The following is a 15,153-nucleotide window of genomic DNA, read 5'->3' as shown; positions in this document are numbered from 1 at the left end:
TCGTTTCGCAAATCTCCCCGGTCCATCTTGCCTTGCGGACAGGAATCAGAGATGGACCAACGTTGGAAAGAATGAGAAAAGTAATGGAAGGTGAGGAGCGACGAGTTGGGGCAAAAGAGAAGGGGCAAACGAAAAAAAGGACCAGCAAGTTTTCGAGAGGGTTATAAAGGTGGAGGCGTTCACCCCGGTAGAGAGTTGGCAGGACAACCACCGGACAGATACAGATATGCTAATACCCGAGTTGTTTACACGTGATATATAGCCGGACTGACGGACACACTGCGGGGCTTACGAGTTCTGATCTCGTGGCTTTCTTTTATATATATCCCCCATACGTTTATAATATGTGTACATACACACGCCTTCGCATTGCCGCACCGCCGCGCCGATCAAGCTACCCTCTCACGAAATCACGGGAGCATCGTGTCAGCAAAAGAGAAAGAGAAAAAGAAAAAGAAAGAGAGAGAGAGAGAGATCTCTGATTCAGGACCAGATTCAATTTGCTTGGCTGCTCGTTAAAAAGTCCTGCGTGAAACATTTTGCAACGTAGGCGATCGCCTAAAACCTAAAGATGTGCCTTTCAATTTTCTCTCCATCCTGGACAGATGCTTTATTAAATCAGAAAACGAAACAGCACATACACACACACACACCTTTCAGAAATTTCATTTCTGAAAATGTATAACGTTCAAATGAAACAAAAAATAAAAAGAATGTAACACGAATATCATTTTGGAGAAAGTCTTAAATCCCTTGTCGGAAGTGACATTTCATACGCGGATAATTTGGTCCAAAATTCTACCATTATACATCTGTTAAATTCTCTTACAGAATAATTTCCCTCACAACTGACTTGTAACGAACCTACAAAGTAGAACAGTTGATCATAAAAATAAAAGGATTAAATTCAGAGTTACCACGCAACCTGCAAATCTATGGAAAACCTGGAAAAGTCAGGGAATTTTATAAACCTTGAAAAAACCTGGAAAAGTCAGAAAATTTTGATTGGAATCCTAGAAAGTTGTCTTGAAATCTAATTTTTCTTTAATTCAAATTTCTTAATTCAATTTTTAAAAGAGTTGCCTTTACAATATTTTTCTTCGCAATAATTCAATTATTTTCATAAATAAAAAAAAGAACTTTATAGATTTACAATTATTTTCGCATAAATAATAAAACTCATCGCAGAATTTCCTGTAATAATTTTTTTCAAATAAAACGAACCGATTTTTGGGAGATTGAAAATTAAATATTAATTATCAAAAATTATTGCAGGGGGTTGTAGGATGTTGAGGGTGGAAAGGATTTGATTTTGGTAGTCTTTTTTGGTTTCGGCGACCCAAAAAACGTAGGTTTAGACACCGTAATCGACTTTTCGTGAAAATTCGAATTTCGACCCCCCACCTTTCGGGTGTTAAGGGGGTTGTTGGGGATTAAGGGAGGGAAGAATTTGTTTTTGGTAGTCTTTTTTGGTTTTAGCGACCTAAAAAACATAGGAATAGACACCCTACTCCACTTTTTTTTAAACTGAAATTCCAACAGGTGTAAGGGGGTGGTAGCGGGAAAATGGCCGATGAAAAAAACTTGTACCTTATTTTTTTGCAAAGGTCCCTCCCTTCTCAAATTTAAGTCTCTGGACTTGAACCTTATTTTTTGCAAAGGTCCCTCCCTTCTTAAATTTAAGTCTCTGGACTTGTACCTTATTTTTTGCAAAGGTCCCTCCCTTCTTAAATTTAAGTCTCTGGACTTGAACCTTATTTTTTGCAAAGGTCCCTCCCTTCTTAAATTTAACTGGACTTGTACCTTATTTTTTGCAAAGGTCCCTCCCTTCTTAAATTTAAGTCTCTGGACTTGAACTTGAATTACAAATTTAAGTCTCTGGACTTGAACCTTTTTTTTTGCAAAGGTCCCTCCCTTCTCAAATTTAAGTCTCTGGACTTGAACCTTATTTTTTGCAAAGGTCCCTCCCTTCTTAAATTTAACTGGACTTGTACCTTATTTTTTGCAAAGGTCCCTCCCTTCTTAAATTTAAGTCTCTGGACTTGAACCTTATTTTTTGCAAAGGTCCCTCCCTTCTTAAATTTAAGTCTCTGGACTTGTACCTTATTTTTTGCAAAGGTCCCTCCCTTCTTAAATTTAAGTCTCTGGACTTGAACCTTATTTTTTGCAAAGGTCCCTCCCTTCTTAAATTTAACTGGACTTGTACCTTATTTTTTGCAAAGGTCCCTCCCTTCTTAAATTTAAGTCTCTGGACTTGAACTTGAATTACAAATTTAAGTCTCTGGACTTGAACCTTTTTTTTTGCAAAGGTCCCTCCCTTCTCAAATTTAAGTCTCTGGACTTGAACCTTATTTTTTGCAAAGGTCCCTCCCTTCTTAAATTTAACTGGACTTGTACCTTATTTTTTGCAAAGGTCCCTCCCTTCTTAAATTTAAGTCTCTGGACTTGAACCTTATTTTTTGCAAAGGTCCCTCCCTTCTTAAATTTAAGTCTCTGGACTTGTACCTTATTTTTTGCAAAGGTCCCTCCCTTCTTAAATTTAAGTCTCTGGACTTGAACCTTATTTTTTGCAAAGGTCCCTCCCTTCTTAAATTTAACTGGACTTGTACCTTATTTTTTGCAAAGGTCCCTCCCTTCTTAAATTTAAGTCTCTGGACTTGAACCTTATTTTTTGCAAAGGTCCCTCCCTTCTTAAATTTAACTGGACTTGTACCTTATTTTTTGCAAAGGTCCCTCCCTTCTCAAATTTAAGTCTCTGGACTTGAACCTTATTTTTTGCAAAGGTCCCTCCCTTCTTAAATTTAAGTCTCTGGACTTGTACCTTATTTTTTGCAAAGGTCCCTCCCTTCTTAAATTTAAGTCTCTGGACTTGAACCTTATTTTTTGCAAAGGTCCCTCCCTTCTTAAATTTAACTGGACTTGTACCTTATTTTTTGCAAAGGTCCCTCCCTTCTTAAATTTAAGTCTCTGGACTTGAACTTGAATTACAAATTTAAGTCTCTGGACTTGAACCTTTTTTTTTGCAAAGGTCCCTCCCTTCTCAAATTTAAGTCTCTGGACTTGAACCTTATTTTTTGCAAAGGTCCCTCCCTTCTTAAATTTAACTGGACTTGTACCTTATTTTTTGCAAAGGTCCCTCCCTTCTTAAATTTAAGTCTCTGGACTTGAACCTTATTTTTTGCAAAGGTCCCTCCCTTCTTAAATTTAAGTCTCTGGACTTGTACCTTATTTTTTGCAAAGGTCCCTCCCTTCTTAAATTTAAGTCTCTGGACTTGAACCTTATTTTTTGCAAAGGTCCCTCCCTTCTTAAATTTAACTGGACTTGTACCTTATTTTTTGCAAAGGTCCCTCCCTTCTTAAATTTAAGTCTCTGGACTTGAACTTGAATTACAAATTTAAGTCTCTGGACTTGAACCTTATTTTTTGCAAAGGTCCCTCCCTTCTTAAATTTAACTGGACTTGTACCTTATTTTTTGCAAAGGTCCCTCCCTTCTTAAATTTAAGTCTCTGGACTTGAACCTTATTTTTTGCAAAGGTCCCTCCCTTCTTAAATTTAACTGGACTTGTACCTTATTTTTTGCAAAGGTCCCTCCCTTCTTAAATTTAAGTCTCTGGACTTGAACCTTATTTTTTGCAAAGGTCCCTCCCTTCTTAAATTTAAGTCTCTGGACTTGAACCTTATTTTTTGCAAAGGTCCCTCCCTTCTTAAATTTAAGTCTCTGGACTTGTACCTTATTTTTTGCAAAGGTCCCTCCCTTCTTAAATTTAACTGGACTTGTACCTTATTTTTTGCAAAGGTCCCTCCCTTCTCAAATTTAAGTCTCTGGACTTGAACCTTTTTTTTTTGCAAAGGTCCCTCCCTTCTCAAATTTAAGTCTCTGGACTTGAACCTTTTTTTTTGCAGAGGTCCCTCCCTTCTTAAATTTAACTGGACTTGTACCTTATTTTTTGCAAAGGTCCCTCCCTTCTTAAATTTAAGTCTCTGGACTTGTACCTTATTTTTTGCAAAGGTCCCTCCCTTCTTAAATTTAAGTCTCTGGACTTGAACCTTATTTTTTGCAAAGGTCCCTCCCTTCTTAAATTTAACTGGACTTGTACCTTATTTTTTGCAAAGGTCCCTCCCTTCTTAAATTTAAGTCTCTGGACTTGAACTTGAATTACAAATTTAAGTCTCTGGACTTGAACCTTATTTTTTGCAAAGGTCCCTCCCTTCTTAAATTTAACTGGACTTGTACCTTATTTTTTGCAAAGGTCCCTCCCTTCTTAAATTTAAGTCTCTGGACTTGAACCTTATTTTTTGCAAAGGTCCCTCCCTTCTTAAATTTAACTGGACTTGTACCTTATTTTTTGCAAAGGTCCCTCCCTTCTCAAATTTAAGTCTCTGGACTTGAACCTTATTTTTTGCAAAGGTCCCTCCCTTCTTAAATTTAAGTCTCTGGACTTGTACCTTATTTTTTGCAAAGGTCCCTCCCTTCTTAAATTTAAGTCTCTGGACTTGAACCTTATTTTTTGCAAAGGTCCCTCCCTTCTTAAATTTAACTGGACTTGTACCTTATTTTTTGCAAAGGTCCCTCCCTTCTTAAATTTAAGTCTCTGGACTTGAACTTGAATTACAAATTTAAGTCTCTGGACTTGAACCTTTTTTTTTGCAAAGGTCCCTCCCTTCTCAAATTTAAGTCTCTGGACTTGAACCTTATTTTTTGCAAAGGTCCCTCCCTTCTTAAATTTAACTGGACTTGTACCTTATTTTTTGCAAAGGTCCCTCCCTTCTTAAATTTAAGTCTCTGGACTTGAACCTTATTTTTTGCAAAGGTCCCTCCCTTCTTAAATTTAAGTCTCTGGACTTGTACCTTATTTTTTGCAAAGGTCCCTCCCTTCTTAAATTTAAGTCTCTGGACTTGAACCTTATTTTTTGCAAAGGTCCCTCCCTTCTTAAATTTAACTGGACTTGTACCTTATTTTTTGCAAAGGTCCCTCCCTTCTTAAATTTAAGTCTCTGGACTTGAACTTGAATTACAAATTTAAGTCTCTGGACTTGAACCTTATTTTTTGCAAAGGTCCCTCCCTTCTTAAATTTAACTGGACTTGTACCTTATTTTTTGCAAAGGTCCCTCCCTTCTTAAATTTAAGTCTCTGGACTTGAACCTTATTTTTTGCAAAGGTCCCTCCCTTCTTAAATTTAAGTCTCTGGACTTGTACCTTATTTTTTGCAAAGGTCCCTCCCTTCTTAAATTTAAGTCTCTGGACTTGAACCTTATTTTTTGCAAAGGTCCCTCCCTTCTTAAATTTAACTGGACTTGTACCTTATTTTTTGCAAAGGTCCCTCCCTTCTTAAATTTAAGTCTCTGGACTTGAACTTGAATTACAAATTTAAGTCTCTGGACTTGAACCTTTTTTTTTGCAAAGGTCCCTCCCTTCTTAAATTTAAGTCTCTGGACTTGAACCTTATTTTTTGCAAAGGTCCCTCCCTTCTTAAATTTAACTGGACTTGTACCTTATTTTTTGCAAAGGTCCCTCCCTTCTTAAATTTAAGTCTCTGGACTTGAACTTGAATTACAAATTTAAGTCTCTGGACTTGAACCTTATTTTTTGCAAAGGTCCCTCCCTTCTTAAATTTAACTGGACTTGTACCTTATTTTTTGCAAAGGTCCCTCCCTTCTTAAATTTAAGTCTCTGGACTTGAACCTTATTTTTTGCAAAGGTCCCTCCCTTCTTAAATTTAACTGGACTTGTACCTTATTTTTTGCAAAGGTCCCTCCCTTCTCAAATTTAAGTCTCTGGACTTGAACCTTATTTTTTGCAAAGGTCCCTCCCTTCTTAAATTTAAGTCTCTGGACTTGTACCTTATTTTTTGCAAAGGTCCCTCCCTTCTTAAATTTAAGTCTCTGGACTTGAACCTTATTTTTTGCAAAGGTCCCTCCCTTCTTAAATTTAACTGGACTTGTACCTTATTTTTTGCAAAGGTCCCTCCCTTCTTAAATTTAAGTCTCTGGACTTGAACTTGAATTACAAATTTAAGTCTCTGGACTTGAACCTTTTTTTTTTGCAAAGGTCCCTCCCTTCTCAAATTTAAGTCTCTGGACTTGAACCTTATTTTTTGCAAAGGTCCCTCCCTTCTTAAATTTAACTGGACTTGTACCTTATTTTTTGCAAAGGTCCCTCCCTTCTTAAATTTAAGTCTCTGGACTTGAACCTTATTTTTTGCAAAGGTCCCTCCCTTCTTAAATTTAAGTCTCTGGACTTGTACCTTATTTTTTGCAAAGGTCCCTCCCTTCTTAAATTTAAGTCTCTGGACTTGAACCTTATTTTTTGCAAAGGTCCCTCCCTTCTTAAATTTAACTGGACTTGTACCTTATTTTTTGCAAAGGTCCCTCCCTTCTTAAATTTAAGTCTCTGGACTTGAACTTGAATTACAAATTTAAGTCTCTGGACTTGAACCTTATTTTTTGCAAAGGTCCCTCCCTTCTTAAATTTAACTGGACTTGTACCTTATTTTTTGCAAAGGTCCCTCCCTTCTTAAATTTAAGTCTCTGGACTTGAACCTTATTTTTTGCAAAGGTCCCTCCCTTCTTAAATTTAACTGGACTTGTACCTTATTTTTTGCAAAGGTCCCTCCCTTCTTAAATTTAAGTCTCTGGACTTGAACTTGAATTACAAATTTAAGTCTCTGGACTTGAACCTTTTTTTTTGCAAAGGTCCCTCCCTTCTCAAATTTAAGTCTCTGGACTTGAACCTTATTTTTTGCAAAGGTCCCTCCCTTCTTAAATTTAACTGGACTTGTACCTTATTTTTTGCAAAGGTCCCTCCCTTCTTAAATTTAACTGGACTTGTACCTTATTTTTTGCAAAGGTCCCTCCCTTCTCAAATTTAAGTCTCTGGACTTGAACCTTTTTTTTTTGCAAAGGTCCCTCCCTTCTCAAATTTAAGTCTCTGGACTTGAACCTTTTTTTTTGCAGAGGTCCCTCCCTTCTTAAATTTAACTGGACTTGTACCTTATTTTTTGCAAAGGTCCCTCCCTTCTTAAATTTAAGTCTCTGGACTTGAACTTGAATTACAAATTAATAACTAGCAAGCAACTATAGAATCGATTCCATATACTGGTTAACCGAATTGTTTTCTCTAATCGAAAGTAGAACATTTCTATTTTTCATTTTTACAATTTAGAAAAAAAAAGAATTACCAAAAATGTACAGAATTTATTATTTATTATTATTGTTTAATTATTATTGTTATTATTTAAGTACTATTATTATTATTTAATTACTATTGGGTAAGAATTCCTGAAGTGGGCCCCTATTTTTCATTGGGTCGGTGGATTTTTCTCATTCTTATATGTTTCGATAGCCTATGATGGCATAATAAAAACTTGTAAATAGTTTTCCGAAATTCGAATATTTGCCAAAGTTATTCAAGGTCAAAGTTATTTGTAGCGTTTTAGTAAATAGCTAATTACTCGCGATCGGATGAACCGATTTTAATAAAAATTGGAGGAGAGTTTACCTCAAGAATTGTACTTTAGATAAATGATCAAAATTTTAATTACAAAATATAATTTGTTTAAATAAATTAACTTTTTAATTTTTGGGGTTAAAAAAAAATTTGTTCTCCATCTTTTTTTTGCAGGTTTCAAATTATAATCTTTGAATGTTTGAATTTTTCATACTTTTAACTTAAAATTGTGTAGATTTAATTTTTTTGTAGAAGTTGAATTGAATCTTTTTTAAGTTATTTCAAGTTTTTATTTTCTAATATATATTTGATAGGAGAATTTCCGAATAATCGATGAAATTTCGTAAAATTGAATTGTTAATACAAAAGGAATTGATAATGTTCAAAGAAATATTTCAAAAATTATTAAAAATGAATGAATAATTAATTTAAAGAAGAATTTTAGTTAAAAATTCTGGAAATCAATAATTGAATAAATTGAAATGATGAAAGTAATTTTTATTTATTATAAAACATAAAGAAATCGATTGCTCCGAGTCGAAGACTCGATTTCTTTATGTTTTATAACAATTTTTTTATTAATTAAGTTGTTTAATGTCAAAAAGGTTTGAATTAAAAATTTTGTAAAATAAAAATTTTAAAATCCTGGAAAAATTCCGTTTTTTAACCTGGAAAAATCAGGGAATTTGAAATGAGCAATAGCGTCGCAACCCTGGATTACATTCCGAAAAATACTTCACGTGGGCAAAAAAATAGAAACCTCAAAGGATAGGGAAGAAGCAAAACTATTTTCTTTTATTTTCAACTTTTGCAAAAAGTATGTCGAACTATGGAAAGAAGGAAAAATATAATATTTTGAACCTATGGGCAAAGAATGGCAAACCATATGAAGTAGGGCTCGAATTAATTATTAAATATTTGATTTTGATGTGTATTACACCTTTGGGAATAATTTCCTTCTGTACAGTATATATACGAGCGGTTTGAAGAAAATTTGAAGGCATTCATGAAGATGAGAGAGATTGAACTTTTCACTTTATGGAAGTTCCACGAAGTCGCGATTGATTTCGGGCCTCTAACGAAGAGGAGGAGGAGAAAAGGGGCGCAGAGGCGAAATTATGATCGGGTGTTGAGAGAGAGAGAGAGAGAGAGAGAGAGAGGGTCCATCGTAATAGCGGTCGAATCATTTTGACTGGGTATTTTTCGAAATGACTGGGCTTCGCGGTGCAATGGAATGCTATAGCCAAGCTCCGAATTGCCTGCAGATGCAGTCGTGCAATGGAAAAGGAAAGAAGAGAATGAGGGGAGAGGGGTTCAAGATCGGCAAAGTGAAGAGAAATGTCAGAAGAAGTCTTGTCTTTGTATAAGAATAGTATAAGAGAAGATGAGACAAAAGAAACTAAAATAGTTTTAAAAAAAGAAGACACCTTTACCTGAAGAGATCATAAAATTGCTCATTCTGCTTTCCATTTCCACAAGGTGCTTCTTTTTTTTGCTTTTTTAATCCCTTTTTTCAAATCCAATTATTTCTTCCTGCTGCTTGTTCTTTATTACCCCCCTCTCTCTTTCCCTCTTACTCTCTAAATTTCATACACTTAACATCATGGCTTTTTCACATTTTTCATCCATATGTCCGTCTAGCACGCAAATGCAAACCTCTTTGATTTTCGTGGTTGCAAAATACGTCAAGTTTCGAAAATATCCCTCTCATTTACGTTAAAAGTGATTTGCCTCAGGCAAAATTTACTGGACTCGTCGATTTGCGAACGCGCATCACTAAAGCGTTCCTCTCACACATCGTAATCAGACGCGCATTGCCTGGCTACTCTCACATCACTACAAAACCTACAAAAACATCGGCGTAATTTTATTATCCATTTTTTTCCCCCTACTCTAAACACCCGAAGAATCTGCTCTTCTTAGATAATCATTTGACCGTACCTATAAGAGGGAGGGGGAATAGTTTTTAAAAAAATGGAAGCAGAGAAGAAAAGAGATTTTTGATTAATTAATTTAATGTTCTAAAAAAGAAGTTCCAATACGGAACCTAAAAAAGATCAAAAGTTAAAATTTGAGAAGAGGACCGCGCATACTGTTATTGCAACTTTGAAAATAAATTGAACCATATATAGTGCTCCTTATGCAATCATTCAATTTTCAAAACTTTAACGCAATTCTTTAAAAAAAAAAAAATTCAACTAATTTTAAATAGGAAAACTCTTCGCTGAAATTTAATTATAGTTAGGAATTTTTATAAAATTCATTGTAAAATTCAATTATTTTTAATAAATAATAGTATTTATGACAAGAATTGAATTATTTTGAAAATAATTGAAAAATCAAATAATAAAATTCAATTATTTTAAAATTTATAAAATTCTTCGGAGAAATTAAATTATTTTCAAAAAATATTAAAAAAATTGTCAACATTTCAATTATTTTTATAAATGAATAGCAAAATTCATCGATAAAATTCAATTATTTTCAGGAATTTTAATAAAATTCATTGTCAAATTCAATTATTTTTGATAAATAATATTATTCATCACAAGAATTCAATTAGTTTGAAAATAATTGAAAAATAAAATAATAAAATTCAATTATTTTCAGAAGTAATAAAATTATTTACAAAAATTCAATTATTTTCAAATAATCTAAAAAAAATTGTCAACATTCCAATTATCCTTATAAATAAAAAGCAAAATTCTTCAATAAAATTCAATTATTTTAAGGAATTTCATATTATATTATTTTTATAAGTAGTATTCATCACAAGAATTCAATTATTTTTGAAAATTTTTCTTATTTCAATGATTTTCAATATTTTACGATTTTAATAAAATTTTCCCAAAAGAATATTTATACTAATTTTGAATTTTCTTTCTGTTCCAGGTATGTTCTTTTTGAATAATTAAACTGGGAAGTTACTGTGAGTATAAAAATTTGTTGAAATATTATTCAGGGTTGCCACAGGACAAGGAATTTAGGAAAATACCAGAATTTTTTCTTGAAAGTACTGGAAAAAATTAAATGTTTAGAATTTATATGAAAATTCTTTTCAGAATTTCAATTATTTTCAAAATTTTTTTTTAAAACTCTCGTAAACATTTCAATTATTTTTATAAGTAGCAAAATTCTTTGCCGAAATTCAATTATATTCAGGAATTTTTATAAAATTCATGGTAAAATTTAATTATTTTCATAAATAATAATATTCATTTTAAGAATTCAATTATTTTCAAAATTAAGAAAATTCTTCGCAAAAATTTAATTATTTTCAAAAAATATTAAAAAATCGTCAACATTTCAAATATTTATATAAATAAATAGCAAAATTCTTCCACAAAATTCAATTATTTTAAAGAATTTGAATAAAATTCATTGCAAAATTAAATTTTTTTCAGGAATTTTATAATAAAATTCATGGCAAAATTCAATTATTTTCATAAATAATAGTATTTATCACAATAATTCAATTATTTTCATAAATAATAGAACTCATTGCAGAATTTCAATTATTTTTAAATTTTTAATACAATTTTAATCGAAATTTTCGAAAAATGAAATTATTCTTAAAAATTTTATTAAAACTCGTCGAAAGAATTTAATTTTAAGAAATATTCAATTATTCAATAAATTATATATGTTTGAATTTAAATAATTGAATTCTCGTAGAATTTTCTAATAAAAATAATTGATTTAAAAATGAAATTCAGTTAAAGTTTTAGATAAGAATTGAATTTTGGAGAATTTACTAATAATTCCAATTTTTCAAACTAATTGAATTTTCTAAAGGTTTCAAATTAAAATCTTTGAAACTCGAAATTTTTCATACTTTTAATTAAAAATTCTTTGCAACTAATTTTCTTTAAAAAGCTTAATCGAAATTTTTTAAAAATTATTTCAAGCTTTTATTATCTATAATAATGTATATTTAAATTGAAGAATTTCGAATTGAAATTTTACTTAAAATTGAATTGTAAACATTTTTTAAAACTGTTAAGACGAACTTTTTCAAATACCTATTATTAAAAATAATTGATTTAAAGAAGAATTTTATTTTAAAAATTCTAGAAAATATCAATTGAATTGAAATGATTAAAAATAATTTTGAAGGAGTTGCAGTAATAATATTCTTGAAATATGAAATGATTTTATCACCCGATCATCTTTAATTATTATAAAACATGAAGAAATTGATCACGCCGAGTCTTAGACTCAGAGTGATCCATTTCTTTATGTTTTGCAATAATTTTTGATCAGTTATTGAATTTGAATGTTTTGAAGAATTTTAATTTCTGCGGAAGGATAATAATGATTAAATATTTATTTAAAAATGGGAAAAATAAAATTAAATTTTTGTGATATAAGCTAAAGATGGCAAAATAAAAATATTTCTATTTCCAAAAATTGATTTCGTCATGGGAATTGAATACCCAGAAAGTAGTGGTATTTCAGAAAGAAAAATAGGAACAAAGGTAGTAAAACTAACGCAATAAAATGAAAGTCGAAATGATTGCGTATATATATATTTCTTTTTTTTTTTTTTTTTGCCTGAAGGATGATATTTCCTTTGTCCTGGGCACCTACACCACGATTATCTATTCCCAATTCCCTTTGCTGCGACCTATGTAATTTTCGACCGTGTCATTTTGTAAAAAAAAGGAAAACAATTCTCGAGTACCGGTCAAAAATTTATCTTTCACTATGGTATTCTTCTTTCTTCTACTCTGCTCCTTTTTGAGTAAGCACGTCTTTTTTTTCTTTTGCTTTATTATAGGGAAGCACACACAAAAATCTCTTGCGTGTCTCTCCGATTCCGAAAGAGACGGCCCCAGTGATTTGGGGGAATATTCGGAGCATTGCATTGCTACGCGGAGATCTTATTTCCTCGGGGCTAGACGCCTTTCTGATAATTCTCGTGGTTTATTCTTCTTCCTCTTTCCTTTTTTTAGAGAACACAACCAATATACTGTTTCTTTTGGTTATGCTTTTTGTTGTTTTTGATTTTTTGTTTCGTCGATTTCGGTGTCTAGGAGTTTTTGAAGGGCGCTAATGCCAGTAGGGCACTAACATATAGATATATTAGGAACGTGGGCGTCTGTTTTTTTTAAGCCGCCTCGATATTTGGTAATTGTATAGAGGGCGACTCACTCAAAAAAAAAAAAAAAACATGTAACGACATTTCCAAGCACGCAATCTATATTAGTCTATAGTTGAAATTTTTTTCTGACTCTATGTTCCTTTGTGATTTGCATAAATTTTTGAAATTTCTCGCTAATTTTCTTTTGAGAAAAGATATTAATTAACGAAATTTAAAATAGTTCTCTGTTTAAGAAATAAAAAATTTTTTTTTATGCAAAAATACCGATAGCGAAAAGCTTTTAAACTGATGAAAGGGAAATTATACGAATACTAATGTTCTTCATGAATAATGAAAGTTAATTTCTACCTAACAAGATTTCAAAAGATGATGTCAACAAAAACGATGAGAAAATGGCGAAATTTGAATTTTTAACAAGCGGCGTCATTCTTAATGAGTTGGGCTCGTAATATGGACACATTTTTATTATATAAATGTATGAGTTTAAGTTTGTATATGCGTATGAATACAGTGAAAAGGAGTCGACGTTCACACTGTTCGAACTTGTCGTCGTTTTATGATTATTAAAAATGACGGAAATATTTTCGATGGATATTATGCATAATAGGGATCGAAACGTCACAACATCGATCGAGCGAAAGAACGACCTGGAACATTGACCATAGTAGTGACGTATTCAAAACGTATACAGAATACCTCACAGAACGAGATGCGAGGCGCGAATGTAAATCACAACGTGTTATGCCGAAACCATCATTTGCCGTCTACGCTTTCACGCACACTGAATAAACGGACCATTCGCTAATATACTCAAAAAATCGGTTTATTTTTTCGTATTTTTTTTCTCTTCTACTTCTCATTTATTTTATGTTTCATTATAGTCAGGTTTCTTTTGTTTCCCCTTTTCATTTTCTTCTTCTCGTTCGCCTTTTTCTCTTGTTTTTTTATTTATTTCGTGATTTTTTACTTTATTTTCCAAAATTATGCTAAATTTCGTACAAAAATTGAAGACATTCTTTCAGATTTTTTGTGTAACTGGCTTATTCGAGATGTAAGCTGAGAGCCTCAGCTAATTTTTATTCAAATTTGGTAAAAAAAATTTAGATTCCTGTATTACCGACAGTGGTAATTTTTTTTCTCTTCTTCTCATTTACTTTAAGTTTCATTAGAGTCAGGTTTTTATCGTTTTCCCTTTGCATTTTTCTCTTCTCGTTCGCCTTTTTCTCTTGGCTTTTGATTTCATTCGTGTTTTCTTTACTTTCACGAAGAAAAAAGAAAAATCATATTTACCATGAGGAGTGTCAAGCTTGAAAAAGTTGACACTCTTCTGTTTAGAACTTAACCTGAGGAGTGTAAAATTTACATTCCTCATAATAAGTTTACTTATCATTAATTTTTCATTTTTCTCCGTGAATTATTTTCCAAAATTAGACTAAATTTCGCACAAAAACTAAAGACATTCTTTCAGATTTTTTGTGTAACTGGTTTATTCGAAATGTAAGTTGAGTGCCTCTAATATTTTTTATTAAAATTTGGTAAAAAAATTATAGATTCCTGAATTACCGACAGTGGTAATATTTTTCTCTTCTTCTTATTTACTTAAGTTTCATTACAGTCAGGTTTCTATCGTTTCCCCTTTTCATTTTCTTCTTCTCGTTCGCCCTTTTCTCTTGTTTTTTATTTGATTCGTGTTTTTTTTACTTTATTTTCCAAAATTATGCTAAATTTCGCACAAAAATTGAAGATATTCTTTCAGATTTTTTGAGTAACTGGCTTGTTCGAGATGTAAGCTGAGTGCCTCTGCTATTTTTTTCCCAATTGGGTAAAAATTTATCAGATTCCTGAATTACCGACAGTGGTAATTTTTTGCTCTTCTTCTTCTTTTTATTTACATCAAGTTTCATTACAGTCAGGTTTCTTTTGTTTCCCCTTTTCATTTTCTTCTCCTCGTTCGCCTTTTTCTCTTGTTTTTTTATTTGATTCTTGTACTTTTTACTTTATTTTCCAAAATTATGCTAAATTTCGCACAAAAATTCAAGACATTCGTTCAGATTTTTTGTGTAACTGGCTTATTCGAGATGTAAGCTGAGTGCCTCTACTATTTTTTATTCAAATTTGGTAAAAAAAATTAGATTCCTGAATTACCGACAGTGGTAATTTGTTTGTTATTGGTACAACTGTCGGTAAATTAGTTTACTAGTGTCAAGTAATGAGTTTTAAGTTCTCTTTTCAGAAAAAATAGTATCAAAAATTTGTTTTTAAATTACCGACAGTTGTAGTTTGTTGTTATTGGTACAACAGTCGAAAAATTAATTGCTATTTAGTTTAAAAAATCCTATTTTATAGTTTTAGTTTTTTTGTTAATTTTTTTAAATTGAAAAAAAATTTTTTTTATTTTGACTGTTTTGTATGTAAAAGTATCAATAAGAAATGTTTTGGGAAGTGAAAAGAATTCATTTTTTTATAATTCTATTATGAAGTGTCGAAATTTCACAGTCTATGATTAGAATTATGATTAATTGAAAACATTCTCTTGTGCTACACCTACAGATTTAAAAACATTCACAATTCTAAACACATCGCGTTTATATTCTTTCATC

The 15,153-nt window shown here is 31.7% G+C and overlaps 1 protein-coding gene and 1 long non-coding RNA gene across 2 annotated transcripts in view; one reads left to right on the top strand and one right to left on the bottom strand.

Moving 5' to 3' along the window:
* The window catches only part of LOC122498687 (protein dachsous), a 375,424-nt gene that overhangs the window by 76,259 nt on the left and 284,012 nt on the right, over positions 1 to 15,153 (top strand). The gene's annotated exons all lie outside the window — the stretch shown is intronic.
* Positions 4,655 to 5,577, bottom strand: LOC122498689. The gene is made up of 3 exons (XR_006301249.1): positions 5,549 to 5,577; positions 5,009 to 5,145; positions 4,655 to 4,796 (listed from the first exon to the last, which is right to left on the bottom strand). It is a non-coding gene; the product is annotated as an uncharacterized LOC122498689 (long non-coding RNA).

This window comes from Leptopilina heterotoma, unplaced genomic scaffold, assembly GCF_015476425.1.
Source record: "Leptopilina heterotoma isolate Lh14 unplaced genomic scaffold, ASM1547642v1 Lhet_157, whole genome shotgun sequence".
NCBI classification, from domain to species: domain Eukaryota; kingdom Metazoa; phylum Arthropoda; class Insecta; order Hymenoptera; family Figitidae; genus Leptopilina; species Leptopilina heterotoma.
The sequence above is the reverse complement of the archived record's forward strand: the minus strand, read 5'-3'. Positions and strand labels throughout refer to the sequence as shown.